Below are 15,423 nucleotides of genomic sequence, written 5' to 3'. Positions count from 1 at the left end.
CAACTGATTGTCAAATACGAGGATTGGAACTTAAATAGTGGCAACTATTTATTCACAACCGATACAAAAGTGTTACAAGTTTACACCTGTTACTGTCCTTCAAAGTAGTCACCAGCGTTGTGTAGAACCCGTTGCCAGCGATGTGGAAGGCGTAGTATACCGTTAGCAGAGCCTGTTCTGTTGATGGTGCAAATGGAGCGGTCTAAAGTTGTGGTGATACTCGTGTACGACTGTGGTGGTGTTATCCTATCGCATTACGTTCCTCCACGGCAGACCGTCAGTGCACAGAGTTACTGTTTGTTTCTGGAGCACCACCTGCGAGCAGCTTTGCAGAAGAATCGACGACACTTTCTGCGCAACCGACCCATCATTCTGCACGACAATTCGCGGGCGCATACAGCGCAAGCTGTGGCTCCTCTGTTCAGTCGATGGTACCGGGAAGTACTGTGCCATCCACCATACTCCCTGGATTTAAGTCCTTGTGACTTTGGTTTGATTCCGAAGATGAAGGACCACATCATGGCATTCGCTTCAGAACTGTTCCAGAGATTCGACAGGCACTAGATCATAAACAGAACAGGCTCTGCTAACCGTGTACTACGCCTTCCACATCACTAGCAACGGGTTCTATACAACGGTGGTGACTACTTTGAAGGACAGTAACAGATGCAAACATATAACTCTTTTGTATGGGTAGTGAAAAAATAGTTGCCACTATTTAAGTTACAGCCCTCGTAAATGGTATGAAACCAGTTTGCCCCACCTGTTAGAGACCAATATAGCGTGTCCTGTCGTCTAGTGGGGATGGACTAATTTACCGAAGCCCGGATTAACAATTCATGATGTTTTACAAAACCATAAAATTCCGAACAGAATGGCCGCACCGCTACTTTGAAAATTAAGTCGTGGCTACTTCGTGGCGAAGGGATACTAGACAGGCTCTGAGACACGAGGCCTGAAGTCCGACTTCTCTGGTCGAATCAAGTGGTAACGACCATCCTAGTTACGCTGGCCACGGGAAGCTTTTTCTCGCGGCGGACGCATGCTGTGTTCCGGTGTCCGCTTTAACAGAAGTTACGGAGGAGGTGACGCTACCTCAGTCCGTCGCAGTTTTCGGTTGGAGCAAGCCACTATCCTCACTAGGACGGGTCTTGCCGCCACTTTCACGTCTGTGTGCACGCTTCCTGTTCTTCGTAGCAGCCATGATGGACCGAACAGCTCTTGTTAGTGGCGCTTAGATCAGTAAGACAGCAGCGAGTATTTCGGATGTGATTTCACTTAGCGATGCAGCCGTTCGAATCCCGTCCGGTAGGCGTGACAAAGCTAAGCCTGCCTTAACTACATATAATTTTTGCGGCCCCTGCCTAGGCTTAGGTCATCTCGGTTCTATTGCCTAACTCTCAGTGATTTCTCTCTCTCTCTTTATAAACAGTGGCTGGACGACTTTTTCAGACGGTCTCTTAACTTCAGTGACAGTACTTACTTCTCTTGGACTGCTGCAAGAAATTTTCATGCCAAGTTTGATTAAATTGTCGACGTAGTAACAGTTTTGCTGTTGCAACAGGATACTTGGTTTTTCGATGTATTTGTGGGACAATACGCAGGGTCCTGTTATTACCGTTTAAAAAAGCTTCGAATCGACTTAAACGGGCTGGAACAAGTAATTTAAAAAGGAACACATGAGGTCGAAAATGTCGGCAAACACCCGAAAAGTGGACGCCCAGTGTTGAACGTATGACGTCATCAGACGACGTACCTCGCCACACACGCAGCGATTCGTCTTGTCGATCCTACTCTGGCCGGTGGAGGCAGCCAGTGTTACACACATCGCTCCGTTAGGCTACTCTTTTTCCGAACCCCTTCTGTAAATGGGATCTGTTTTAAACGTAGAAGTTATAAAATTATTGTCCTCGCTGTTGTTGTTGCTGTGGACTTCAGCCCAGAGACTGATGCAGCTCTTCATGCCACTCTATCCTGTGCAAGCTTCTTCATCTTCCAGTACCTACTGCAACGTACATCCTTCTGAATCTGCTTAGTGTATTCATCTAATGGTCTCCCTCTACGATTTTTACCCTCCACGCTGCCCTCCAATACTAAATTGGTGATCCCTTGATGCCTCACAACATGTCCTACCAACCGATCCCTTCTTCTAGTCAAGGTGTACCTCAAATTTCTCTTCTCCCTAATTCTATTCAATACCTCCTCATTAGTTATGTGATCTACCCATCTAATCTTCAGCATTCTTCTGTAGCACCACATTTCGAAAGCTTCTATTCTCTTCTTGTCCAAACTATTTATCGTCCACGTTTCAGTTCCATACATGGATACACTCCATACAAATACTTTCAGAAACGACTTCCTGACATTTAAATCTATACTCGATGTTAACAAATTTCTCTTCTTCAGAAACGCATTCCCTACCATTGCCAGTCTACATTTTATATCATCTCTACATCGACCATCATCAGTTATTTTGCTCCCCAAATAGCAAAACTCATTTATTACTTTAAGTGTCTCATTTCCTAATCTAATACCCTCAGCATCACCCGATTTAATTCGACTACATTCCATTATCCTCGTTTTGCTGTTGTTGTTGTTTATCTTATATCCTCCTTTCAAGACAGTGTCCATTCCGTTCAGCAGCTCTTCCAGGTCGGGAAAAACAGTTCTTATTTTGCGGACAATCTCGTAGGTAGGTCAATCACAACCACGAGTAGTCATCCTGGGTATTAATAAACCGCTTCAACTATATTTAGTCCTTTATTATTGAATCACTGTCGGTTTCGTGGCACTAAAAGCCACATCTTGAGGTTAACATCTGTATTACAATATATCCAGAAGGAAAAATAGCTCTGGCATGGTGCCTTATTTTAAGATTTTAAATATTTTTTAAAAAATGTTAAAAGTTTTTAATGAGAATATCAAAACGTTACTACTCAGGTAACTAAAACATCAGAGTGGAAAATCTCGGAACCTTTTTACCCTACTTTCGTTGTCCGTCAGAACAATGGCGGTATGTCATTTGCCATTCGTGTATCCACCCAAATGACCACCAATCACTCCATCACCGCATGCGCGAGCCGCCCACAGGCAAGCTGTTTACTTTCCCGCCGTCAGTATGTCAGAGCACGCGGGGGTTTCCCCTGTTGGCGATTCCATATGCATGGTGATTATAATTAAAATTAAACTTTCAAAACGCTGTAGAAATAACATCACTGGTCAGAATGAAGTCAAATTGCAACGGAAATGTATAGCAGAAGAAAAAAAAATAGTTTGAAAAATTGATCAATAGATGGCGCTGTATGTGTCAGAATACGGAAACGAAAACACCTGTCACGCTCACGACCCATTGAAGTTGGAATAAACACTCCGGGTACACGGCTTTTCCTCCTTTCGCGTCTGCGACTTCCGCCATAACTGTCTCAAAGCAGGATCGCACTCTGCTTGTAAAGCTGTATTACAAGAATGACGACGTTACACACGTCGCTCAGCAGAAGTACCGGACACTGAAGGGTTTGGAAAAAGGCGTTGGTCCGATGACTGCCGTGGGTCTGGAGAAAATGATTCGGAAATTCGAAAAGACGGGTTCTTTTGGTGTGAAACCTGGTAGAAGGAGGAGACCAATTGATTCGACGTCAGTGGAAGCAGTGGCCACATTAGTGCAGGAGGAGACGCGTGGTGGTGTGCAAATGTGTAGTGAACGAAGAATTGCCCGAACATTGGACATACCAGTGAGCGCGGTGCGTAAAATCCTACGGGACATCCTTCTTTGCTATCCATTCAAAATTACCCATGTGCACGAGTCACTTCGTATTGACCTGCCTGCAAGAGAGGCCTTTGCTTTAGAATTTCTTGCTATCACGGAAGGGGACAATGACTGGCCGTGGACAGACGAAGCCCACTTCCATCTGACAGAATATGTCAATACACAGAATTGTCGTATATGGGCAGCGGAATATCCATACGCAAATCAGCCAGTACCACTTTGTCCTGAAAAGGTCGCTCTGTAGTGCGGGTTTACGGCATCATTTATCATGGGGCCATATTTTTTTCGAAGAGACAGATGCTTCCGGTCCTGTTACCTGTACCGTCACTGGTAAGCACTATGAGTTTCTTTTGCGCAACCACGTCATTCCGGCTCCCCAACAGCGTGGATGTGTGGATGGGATCATTTTTATGCAAGATGGCGCACCTCCGCACATTGAAAAACCAGTTAAGCAGCTGCTGAAGCAAGATTTCGGAAATGCTAGAATTATCAGCCTCCATTTTCCTACAGCCCGGCCGTCCCGATCACCTGATCTTAATTCGTGTGACTTCTGGCTCTGGGGCTATCTGACACATGTTGTGTTCAGTGCTCCGATTGAAAACTTAGCTGCATTGAATGCACGCATTGTGCAACACATTCTGAACGTGACCCCCGAAACACTTCCATCAGTCATGGGACATGATTTCAATTTGTTGCAGGAAACGGTGGACAGCATATTGAACATGTTTTGCGCCAGTCACACGGACATTAATAATCCGATTTGATTTTGGTTGATGCTTTTTATGCGGTTTTTGGCATCAGGACAACTGAAAACTGATTTCTCCCATTCGATGTGATACGACCTTGCCGTGGTGGAAGGGCTTACGTAACTGACAGTATCACACCTGCACATCCATGCATACTGAGTAGTATAGTTTGTTAACGTCAAACGTACACCTTAGCCATAGTGTATGATTCATTTGTCATTTGTAGGCGTCCACTATTAAATTATGATGCTTACACCGCCATCTAATACTACATTTTGTAACTGCTTTTTTTTCTTCTGCCACACGTTTTCCTCCTTCTCCGACGATATTGCGTTGCAATTTGATGTCATTCTGACCAGTGGCGTTATTTTCACAACGGTTTGAAAGTTTAACTTTAAGTATAACCACCCTGTAGATCGGAGAGGCGGTGAGTGCGGTTTTCAGGTTCTGCTTTCCCGTCAATAGCTGTATACTTGACGGATTTGTTCCTGGTAGAACATCCCTACATTTTGTGGCAACCAGTTCTTGTTTTCTCAGTCTGGCCCAAAATTAGGTCTTAATAATCTTCATTTATTTTCCCCTTACCAATGGATCACTATGGTACGATTTGTTTTAGGACCCACCAACTATATTGCAATCCGGCTGCTTTATTCTGTGACGTACTGCTTTTCAGCGGTGTTTTGTTCTGACGGTCAACGAATTTTGGGTAAAAAGGTTCCCAGCTTTGACGCTCTAATGTTTTAGTTATGTGAATACTCTCATTTTTAGACTCTCATGTACAAGTTCATTATATTTTAAAAAAAATTTATAATATTAAAATAATTTACCATACCAGTGTATATTTCAGTGTTGTTATTCCTTCTGAATTTATTGTTAAACAGATGTGCACCTGAAGATGAGGCTTTTAGTGCCACGAAAGCGGTAGTGATCCAATGACAAAGGGCTAAATACAGCTGAAGCGGTCTATTAATACCCCAGATGTTCTTATTTTGTGTTTCCTTCCATTTCTCCCCTCTCCTTTTTTTAGTAAACAAAACGTAAGTCATTGACTGGTAGCGACTCAATTTGCAAGCTTATTCCTCATTTACTTGTCACGTAATACGCTAAGCTTCTGTTGTAGGGCACTTTGTAATAAAACAGTGGAAACCACGAGACCGGGAAACACAAAACTGTCTAAAGAAAAGCAAAGAAACACTTCAAGACTCGAACCCTGAGTCTCACGCCCGAAAGTCTCACGTACACCGGGAGCCACGCCGATGTGAATAGTTGACTTGAATTGATATGATAAGGTGCGACAAACAGACAGGCTCAACCGCTGCACGAGCAGTGAGATACGTCATCTGGTGACGTCACATGTTCAACATTTATCACCTGCTTTTGGGCTGCCCCGACGTTTGCGGCCCAATGTGTTCTGTATTAAATTATGTGTCTCAGCGTCACCTACGTCGCTTGCGGGGTTCTTTGACGTTAATAGAAATTGCCATTTATTTAAAATTTTACTATATCTTTCGATCTATTCTCGCCCCCCCCCCTCTTCCACATCCAATCACCCCCTATCCATGACCGACTAGCACGACAGCCACTCCTTAAGGTTCCTATAATTATTTGGTGATACCTGAAGATGAAGATTTAAGCTTCGAAACCGCTCGTCGAATACTTTAAGAACATTACTGGCTGATGAAGCGAATGTTTCTTCTATAAATATGTTCTCAGGTGTGGATGTTCACCTTATCAAATATTTTGTACACCTAAACGGTAAAGATGGCTAAGGACGTTCTCTACATCAGGGAGACGTTGCCTGTAATGTTTGATGAAGGTGATGTTCATGTACAGGAAAGGAAAGCAGAGGCGCATCGAAAACAGTTGAACGGTAATAAGCAGTCGCGAAAGAGTGCTGCAAGCTTTCCGCGAAATTTTGCCTGCAAACTGTTAACAATCATATTTAGCGGCGACTCGCAGCCCCCTTTGGCTGTCAGAGCTAATATTCTTTTGGCCCCTCGAAACGCACCAGACTAGCAAAATAGAAAGCGAAGTGATAAAGTCTAATGGGCTTTTCCGTATCGACCTGTGTCGTATCGGTACCTGTGCTAATCGGAGCGAGTGCGTGCCTGCCCATTTTTAGCTCCGCTGTGATGCCTCGACTTGTAAAAACAAATGTTCACTGTTTCTGCCATTCTGGTCCTTCCAGCATCAGAGAGACTCAACACGTGGCGAAATTATAACTACTGTAACATCGGTCGGACAGCCCCGGGCATAATGGAAAAGCTGTGGACGGGACTGCTGCACCGTGTTGAAAACATCGTAATACTGCATATAAACAGCGAAGTGACTGATGTGTTTATGACAGAATGGCACGAACACAAATCCAGATAGACAAGCGCCCTCCATTTGAAAACAGAAAATGAAAACATGGAAAGTTGGCTTTGATAGACCATAGCGGTCGTGCTACGGTACTCTCCAAAAACTGGCCAAGTTGTTGAGTCGACAATGAGACATGTTTGGTCAACTGTGAGTGGAGAGGAAACAAGACTACCCAGAAATAATACAAAGAAATTTGACCGAATTTTTTGTAAGCAAACGAAGAGTTGGAGACAGACAAATGCGCTTTCAACTTGATCAGTGTGAGGTTTATGTTTGCAGAATGAGGTTCAGTCGCTTGAAAGTAAAAGGATTAAGTAAGAAAACCTTAATCAATGATATGCGGGAAAATTTTCGCTTGAAGGTCAAGTACGGAGTGGGAAATGGACAAGTCAGGTAGCAAATTGACCATCTTGAGGTCTAGTTTTGCTAAACTGATTTAATTGCTAGAATTAATCAGGCTAATTAATAAAAACTGAATTTATGATTCACGGGAAAATTGAAATATTCCACGAACAGCTGGTTATAGTTGTGTAGATGAAGTGTCAAAAAGTTCTTCTCTTCAAGATCCAGCTATTCCGTGCATAAAAAGTTGCACTGGTGTGGTACTTAACTGTCAATGAAAAGAATGAAATAAACAATTTAAAAGAGAAACGTTTTGAGGAGCGTTTCGTCTAAAAGTAAGAAATAAAACAGATTAGACAAACATGTGACGTGTCTCTGAATTATTCACGATATCAGCAATGAGATGCCGATTCAGAATTTAAAGTTCAGTGATTAACTCAGAACCAAAGAAATTTACAGAGTACCAGAGGATATTTGTTTGTAGACCTTGCTGTTTCATTTTCTGCAATAATGTCGATTATTATCCAAAGGATCGTCAAATGTTTCTCTGATCTATTTTATTTGCTAATTTTAGACTAGTCATTTTACAAAGTACTTGAGAGCCTTTTATTTTCAAAATTTTTCCCTTGGCTCACAATCTGTCCGCAAATCTGAGAGCTCAACGTGGTAAATATTGCGCCTATGTAGACCGACTGCAAGAGCAATCGACTGCACCAACGTAGTACCTTTCAGAAAAATTTGAGAGGAGGGGCAGAATTTCATCTTCACTTCAATAGACCTGGTTGCTTTAACCCATGGGGCCTAGCACGGCTTCATGGTTAAAATACAGCTCGTTTGCAGATTAACATAAGTAATCGTGAAACTTTTCTACAGGTTTTCGCCCGCAACATAAGCTCTCTTAATTTTTTATAAGCGAAATTAGACACACGATAATGAACATTTAGTTGTTGAATGACGAGGCCCGAGTGTTTTACTCTCACGTCTTCAGATAGGTATTTTTGTTACATCTCTGGAGGATAGGTGACGTCGATTTCATCCGATCGTGGTAAGTAATACTAATGTGTTACATAAATCTGAGGTCTAGCTATATTTTAAAAAGAACGAGTTCCCTCCAACACATTTTCAAATTCACTTCTTTCCTTCTGGTCATTGGTTGTCTACCTATATGGCTTAATTCTTTTATTGCGAAGTTTTTTAACTTTATAAATGACAAACAAAAACTTTGTGCAACGTTTGTTTTGTTATTGTTCAGTACAAATAAGGAGATACCTTGCACCAGGCTTAGTAGGTGTTGTCTGCATCATTTAATAAACTCCAAAATTCAGAAACATTGACCCAACAACCTCAACACTCTCCTATGTAAGGTGGGCACATGATTTTAATATTTGTAAGCTGTTATCGATGTGAACGTCAGAGAGAGAGAGCAAGTTATGTTTCTGTTAAACAAACTTTGGTCTTGTTGTGGCACAGTCCTTGCCTCTGTACATCTGATACATTCCAAGTTGAAGTGTGGTAGGTGATGGAAGTCGTCAGTAGTGCTGTGTTGATTTGTGATTGTATCTGTTAGATGAAGAACGATTTATTGTAAAGGACAGCAAGGATGAATATGGCGTGTATATTGGAAGTCGAAAAGAATATAAATTTTGAACGTAAGAGAGGAAGTTTGAGATAAGACTGCTACGGTCGCAGGTTCGAATCCTGCCTCGGGCATGGATGTGTGTGATGTCTTTAGGTTAGTTAGTTTTAAGTAGTTCTAAGTTCTAGGGGACTGATGACCACAGATGTTAAGTCCCATAGCGCTCAGAGACATTTGAACCATTTTTCTGAGATAAGACTGCAGCACTGCGCAGCTAGCCGGAATGATTGTCAGCTAATGAACTCCGATCACTTGCTCAGAGCTAAGAGAGGGACCACCCCACGTCTCTGAATCAAGCATTAAGATATAAACTGATTAAACTGTGTGATTTTTATAGAAATTCTCTGTTAACATTGCGCCATTTCATATCACTATCCACTTTGTTAAGCATGGTATTGTTCAGACCAATGTTATGTTTGAACATCGCGCGAAATACTACTCTGTCTTTTCATTCTGAAACCGTTGTCTCGGAATATCATTTCATAGGAATAGTTATTCTCCCCATCTCACAGTTTAAAGCAGGTTCATCATATGCATTACCACATTGCACCATATGGTATGCAACAGTCTGAATATTGTTTGGAAACTTTATTTAAAAATATAAATCTAACTTCGCCGCTGCCTGCTCTTGTGCTTTCGAGCAATCTGCAACGGTGTTGTCAAGACGCGAGGTGAGTGGAAAGTTCGATTAGGGCCAGATAGTTGGTTTACTTCAGTTGCGCATTTAATATAAAGACAAATTGTATTGACACCAGTAACAGGTCAATTCAAACTAGGTTCTGTTTAGTCGAAGGTTAGCATTTGAGTTAAAGTTGGATAACAGTTTGTGGGTACGGTAATACATAGGCCTCTTATAGAACGGGAGGTAATTCTGGGCTACATTTCATACAGAAACAGTCGGAAAATTACAATTGTCCACGAAATTGCCCACTTTTAGTCGTGTCTGCTTCATTTATTACGGTTGTAAGTAGACTGTTTAGGTTTTTATGCTGGTAACGCCACGTAGGGCTCTATATGAAAATCACTTGCTGTGCTGTGTGCAGGTGTGGCTGGTTTGCATTGTTGGAATATTTGCTATTGTACTTTTGGGCAGCTGGATGTGAACAGCACGTAGCGTTGCGCAGTTGGAGGTGAGCCGCCAGCAGTGGTGGATGTGGGGAGAGAGATGGCAGAATTTTGAGAGCGGACGATCTGGACGTGTGTCCATCAGAAAGAGTAAATTTGTAATACTGTATGTCATATATATATATATATATATATATATATATATATATATATATATATATATATATATATCTGTGTGTGTGTGTGTGTGTGATGGCTTTGGAATATTATTAAGCTAAATACATTGTTTGTTCTCTATCAAAATCTTTCATTTGCTAACTATGCCTATGAATAGTTAGTGCCTTCAGCAGTTATAATCTTTTATTTAGCTGGCAGTATTGGCGCTCGCTGTATTGCAGTAGTTCGAGTAACGAAGATTTTTGTGAGGTAAGTGATTCATGAAAGGTATACGTTATTGTTAGTCACGGCCATTCTTTTGTAGGGATTATTGAAAGTCAGGTTGCGTTGCGCTTAAAATATTGTGTGTAATTTTAGTGTTGATCAGAATAAGTAAAGAGAGAAATGTCTGAGTACGTTCAGTTTTGCTCAACTGTTTGAAAATCAAATAAAGTAGAGGTTTTCCAGCTCTGTCATTTATAAATTTTTCTATGGGGATGTTACACAGTGACTTGTGGCATATTTGTAGTGGCGTTAAACAACCCCTATTCACTGTCCACTGAAACAAATTAATTGGTATACAGTTTCCAATGATCGTTCAGTTGTTCTAAATAGTATTCAGAATCCCTCACAGACTGCCAGTACGGTTCGTATGCAAATCGTGTTTATAATATTGATGAAACCGAGTTGAAAGGGACAGGAATTGCTAAAAACATGCAAAAACAAAAACCATTGAAAAGATGACAAAATACACAGTCTGACAACAAAAGTGAAGCTCGCACAAGACACGGTCGGATGTCGAAGTGACTTCTTACACGTACACATCATCGGCTGGTGTGTAAATGATTAAGTGTTGAAATTGCCCGTGACAGCCGGAACTGCCACCGAAGTGCATTACTGTCGTTCCTGTTAGGTGGTTACCAGGCCTGCTAGGTTATACGGGGTGGAGATAAATTGTGTCACAAAATTTTAATCCTGGGTAGCTGAAGCCAGTAGGAACCAAAATTACTAATGTTGTGTAGGTCGACAACGCAGTTTTATACTACGGAAGGCCGGCCGCGGTGGCGGTGCGGTTCTAGGCGCTCCAGTCCGGAGCCGCGCTGCTGCTACGGTCGCAGGTGCGAGTCCTGCCTCGGGCATGGATGTGTGTGATGTCCTTAGGTTAGGTAGGTTTAAGTAGTTCTAAGTTCTAGGGGACTGATGACCACAGCAGTTGAGTCCCATAGTGCTCAGAGCCATTTGAACCATTTTTTTAAACTACGGAAACTTGGCGCCTTGCGCTCTGATTGGCTGCGGGATTGCCCTGTTGCCGGATGCTCTGGACAACGCATGACTGCGAATGCTCTGCCTACCGGAGACGCCGATGTATCCAAGGCGGTCCGCACGCTCGGTGATAGCGCGCCAGCCTTCCACTCTGGGGGCCTGGGGCGAATCCGCCGGGGTCCCGACACATCCGTTGTAGTTTCAAGATAAGACGTACCGGAAACAAATCCGTCAACAGCTGTCAGTTCGAGTACACAAATTGCGTCGGCCCTGAAACGGGCCTTTTTTGTAGCTAGGGCATTGTTTACTAAAAGCAGGTGCTCGAACTGGCGACCCTCTGACGCGCCACAAGCTTGGTAACGTCGAACGGTGTTTTGTCGAACTCTTTCAAAGATTCCTGGCATTCCCCTGATGTGATTGGTGGCATGTTGAATGCGATCCATTAATTCCTCTTCCTTTCTAGGTGGTTCGCGTCCGGGTGGGTGAAGTAGAAAATGGCTCTGAGCACTATGGGACTTAACTGCTCAGGTCATCTGTCCCCTAGAACTTAGAACTACTTAAACCTAACTAACCTAAGGAAACCACACACATCCATGCCCGAGGCAGGATTCGAACCTGCGACCGTAGTGGTCGCGCGGTTCCAGACTGTAGCGCCTAGAACCGCTCGGCCACTTCGGCCGGCTGGGTGAAGTAGAACCTCGAAGAATCCCCACAGGAAAACGTCCGGTGGCGTGAGGTCTGGTGATCGCGGGGACCATGTCCTACGAGAACCTCTGCCAATTACCCCGCCGTCGGAGAGTTCATTTACATATCTGCGCACAGCACGATTGTTACGTGCAGGCGCTCCATCACGCTGCATCCATATGCGTAGCCGTATGTCTAGGGGAACTTATCTCAGCTGGCCGGGTAGAGTTTCTTGCAAAAAGTGAAGGTAAGTCGAGGAGGTAGACGGACCGGCCCAATTAGATGTTCACCTACAGTGCCTGCCCAAAAGTTGAGCGAAACTCGTTTCTGTTGTCCATGGACGTACGTGACGTGAGGATTTCCCCTTGCGTAGCAATGGGCGTTTCGAGTGTTGCGAAGGCCGACTGTCCTTTATTCTCTGACCAGAGGGAGGTGGTTTCCTTGCCACCGGATTTGCCCTCTATTTTGCAAGACGGCGCAACGACTGTGGCTAAGGTCTTACGGTTTTGTGTCCTGTCCAATTTGTTGCCTCGGATTTTAGGGAGAGGATTTTAATGTGCTGCTGGGTGACTGGCTCACCCAGGTTTTAGGTAATAGGTCCGCCAGTCACGATTACCTACTTGTTTCACTTCGATTTATGTTCTCTTTTCCTTGTGTTTCCTTTCCTTTTTTAGTGCGTTTCATTTCATCTTGTTTTGTCTCTGTATGTGAGGATTTGGAACTGCATCAGGCCTGTGTCTTTTAGCCGTTCTCCTTGTTCGCTGTCCGTCTCCGTCCCTTCACTGCATGTGTTCCTGTTTCTATGCGTTTGGGCGCTGATGACCACGCTGTTTAGCGCCCGAAAACCTCAAACCACACACACACACACACACACACACACACACACACACCGATTGAAGGAACATTCGTCCGTAAACAACACAATGGCGGGGGAGTCGGGATCTCGTGCAACACGTCGCAGAAACCACCGGAAAAACCCTAGCCTGTTCATTGTCCGCCACAGGATATAGACCTCGGAGAGGGTGCAAACTAAATGCATGCTGGCCGTAATCCCTCAAAACCTCTCAAACTAACTGATGAGTGACCCCCATGTCTCCGGCCGGCGTGGCCTAGCGGTTCTAGGCGCTTCAGTCCGGAGCCGCGCTGCTGCTACGGTCGCAGGTTCGAATCCTGCATCGGGCGTGGATGTGTGTGATGTCTTTACGTTAGTTAGGTTTAAGTAGTTCTAAGTATAGGGGACTGATGACCTCAGATGTTAAGTCCCCTAGTGCTCAGAACCATTTCAACCATTTGAACCCGCATGTCGTGTCCAACCGCTCGAGTGTTTGTCGTAGGTGCTTCCTCGAAGCGATCGAGAACAGCCTCTTCAAATTCTGCATCCCCTCATGTTAGAGGTCTTCCAAGATCACCATGATATTCCGCTAACGACCCTGTTTCGCCAAATCGCCGGTGAATCGCTGTAAACGTTTGCGGGTGTGGGTGGTGTCCTGCTGGGTATCGTTCCTCACACAACCGTAGAGCTTCATGCGCATTACCGTCTGCTCGTCCACAAACAAAACCTATATCTCGTTTGAAGTGTTGGCAGAAGTGCCAACACCTTGTAGTTAGAGGAGGCCGAAATGCACGCTAAGCTCACGCAGGATGGCGTGAGGTCTGGAACAGGTCAATGTAATTTAATGTAGCAAATAAAGTACGGAGTTGAAGTAATACTTAACTTTATTCCACAATTGGAGAACATCGATCTTGATTATTCATAAGTGCAATCTCCCTCAATTGGTAATGGCGCCTTGCTACGTCGTAGCAACAGCTACGCTATGCTAACTATCGTCTCGGCAAATGAGAGCGTATTTGTCAGTGAACCATTGCTCGCTAAGTCGGCTATACAACTGGGGCGAGTGCTAGTGCGTCTCTCTAGACCTGTCGTGTGGCGGCGCTCGGTCTGCAATTACTGACAGTGGCGACACGCGGGTCCGACGTATACTACCGGACCGCGGCCGATTTAAAAGCTACCACCTAGCAAGTGTGGTGTCTGGCGGTGACACCACATCGTTGTTCCTCAAACGAATACTGTGCCGCCATCCTCCTGTATGACTAAATCGCAGGTGACGTGTGTGTGATCCGAAGCGAAGTTTACGTGTGAATGCCTCTGAAGTGAGGTTGAGACAAACAGCAAGACCTATTCGACACGTGTGCGTATCACGGTGGGGCAGTGACGGGGCGAGGGACGTTTGTATGTGTGAACCGTCACCCACAGTTCTGCCCGTCAACCGACGAACGGCAACGAGGCAATCCCACGGCCAATCGGAGCGCGTGGCGTCAAGTTTCCGTAGTTTAAAAATGATGCGTTGTCGACCTACACATTAGTAATTCTGGTTCCAACTGGCATCAGCTATCCTGGGTTAAAATTTTTTCTCCAGCCTGTATAAGGAGCCTGAACAGCGTCACACCCTGAGTGATCACTGTCGAGGGTACGGAGATACCGCGCACTCGTGTGGGATAGCGTTCTCAGTACCTGATAGAGTCCTTATTGTGGGTGTCCCTTTGGCCGACTGGTAGCTTGTTGCGGAGACCAATTTGAATCGCGCGCCAAAAACACGTCAGCCAATCAGAGACTGTGCTGGACATCTATTGAGCTTCACAGAGAAACCCAGAGAGCATCCCAGAGTGCCCCAGAGAGCTACAACACTAAGAGGAATCGCTTCTCGGCTTTTGGCAAGATCAAAGTTTGTAGTATCTGTGGCCCTTAAAAGGGCCGTTTGTTGAGAACTACTACTTTCAGTGATTATATAGAGTACAATCACCCACAATGCGACAATCTTCCAAAGAAGAAGGACCATGGGCCTTCACCCACAAATGAACACTACAATCGGAATTTATCTTACATCGTCTACGACAAGACAACTACAAATCTTATTTACAAATCACTTGTCAATGTTGACGGCACTCTAGGTGCTTCGACATCTTCTGCGAAGGGTAAAAAGAATGAAATTAGAGGAGTTGGTAAAACTTCTCAATTCGTTCTCATTAATGGACCAACTTTATTTTGTGGTGCGAGGTTAAATTTTTCATTAATGAAATCTTCTTCTTCCTCTAGTTTGAGTAACGGATGGCTAACTGTTGCTTTCGTTGCTTGTAACAATGCAGGTAGACCAGGTTTGGAATCCTTTGAAACTAGGGAGATCTTAGCTTACCGTACTATACCAGTTTCTGAGATTATCATTGTTAGTGAGGGTTCCTACCTCTTTCCGCACGGGAATTTGTCGTTGTCTTGTCGTAGACAAGCTTACCGTACTATACCAGTTTCTGAGATTATCATTGTTAGTGAGGGTTCCTACCTCTTTCCGCACAGGACTTTGTCGTTGTCTTGTCGTAGACGATGTAAGATAAATTCCGATTGTAGTGTT

The sequence above is a fragment of the Schistocerca cancellata genome, chromosome 7, assembly GCF_023864275.1.
Source record: "Schistocerca cancellata isolate TAMUIC-IGC-003103 chromosome 7, iqSchCanc2.1, whole genome shotgun sequence".
NCBI lineage: Eukaryota > Metazoa > Arthropoda > Insecta > Orthoptera > Acrididae > Schistocerca > Schistocerca cancellata.
Note: the sequence above shows the minus strand (reverse complement) of the source record.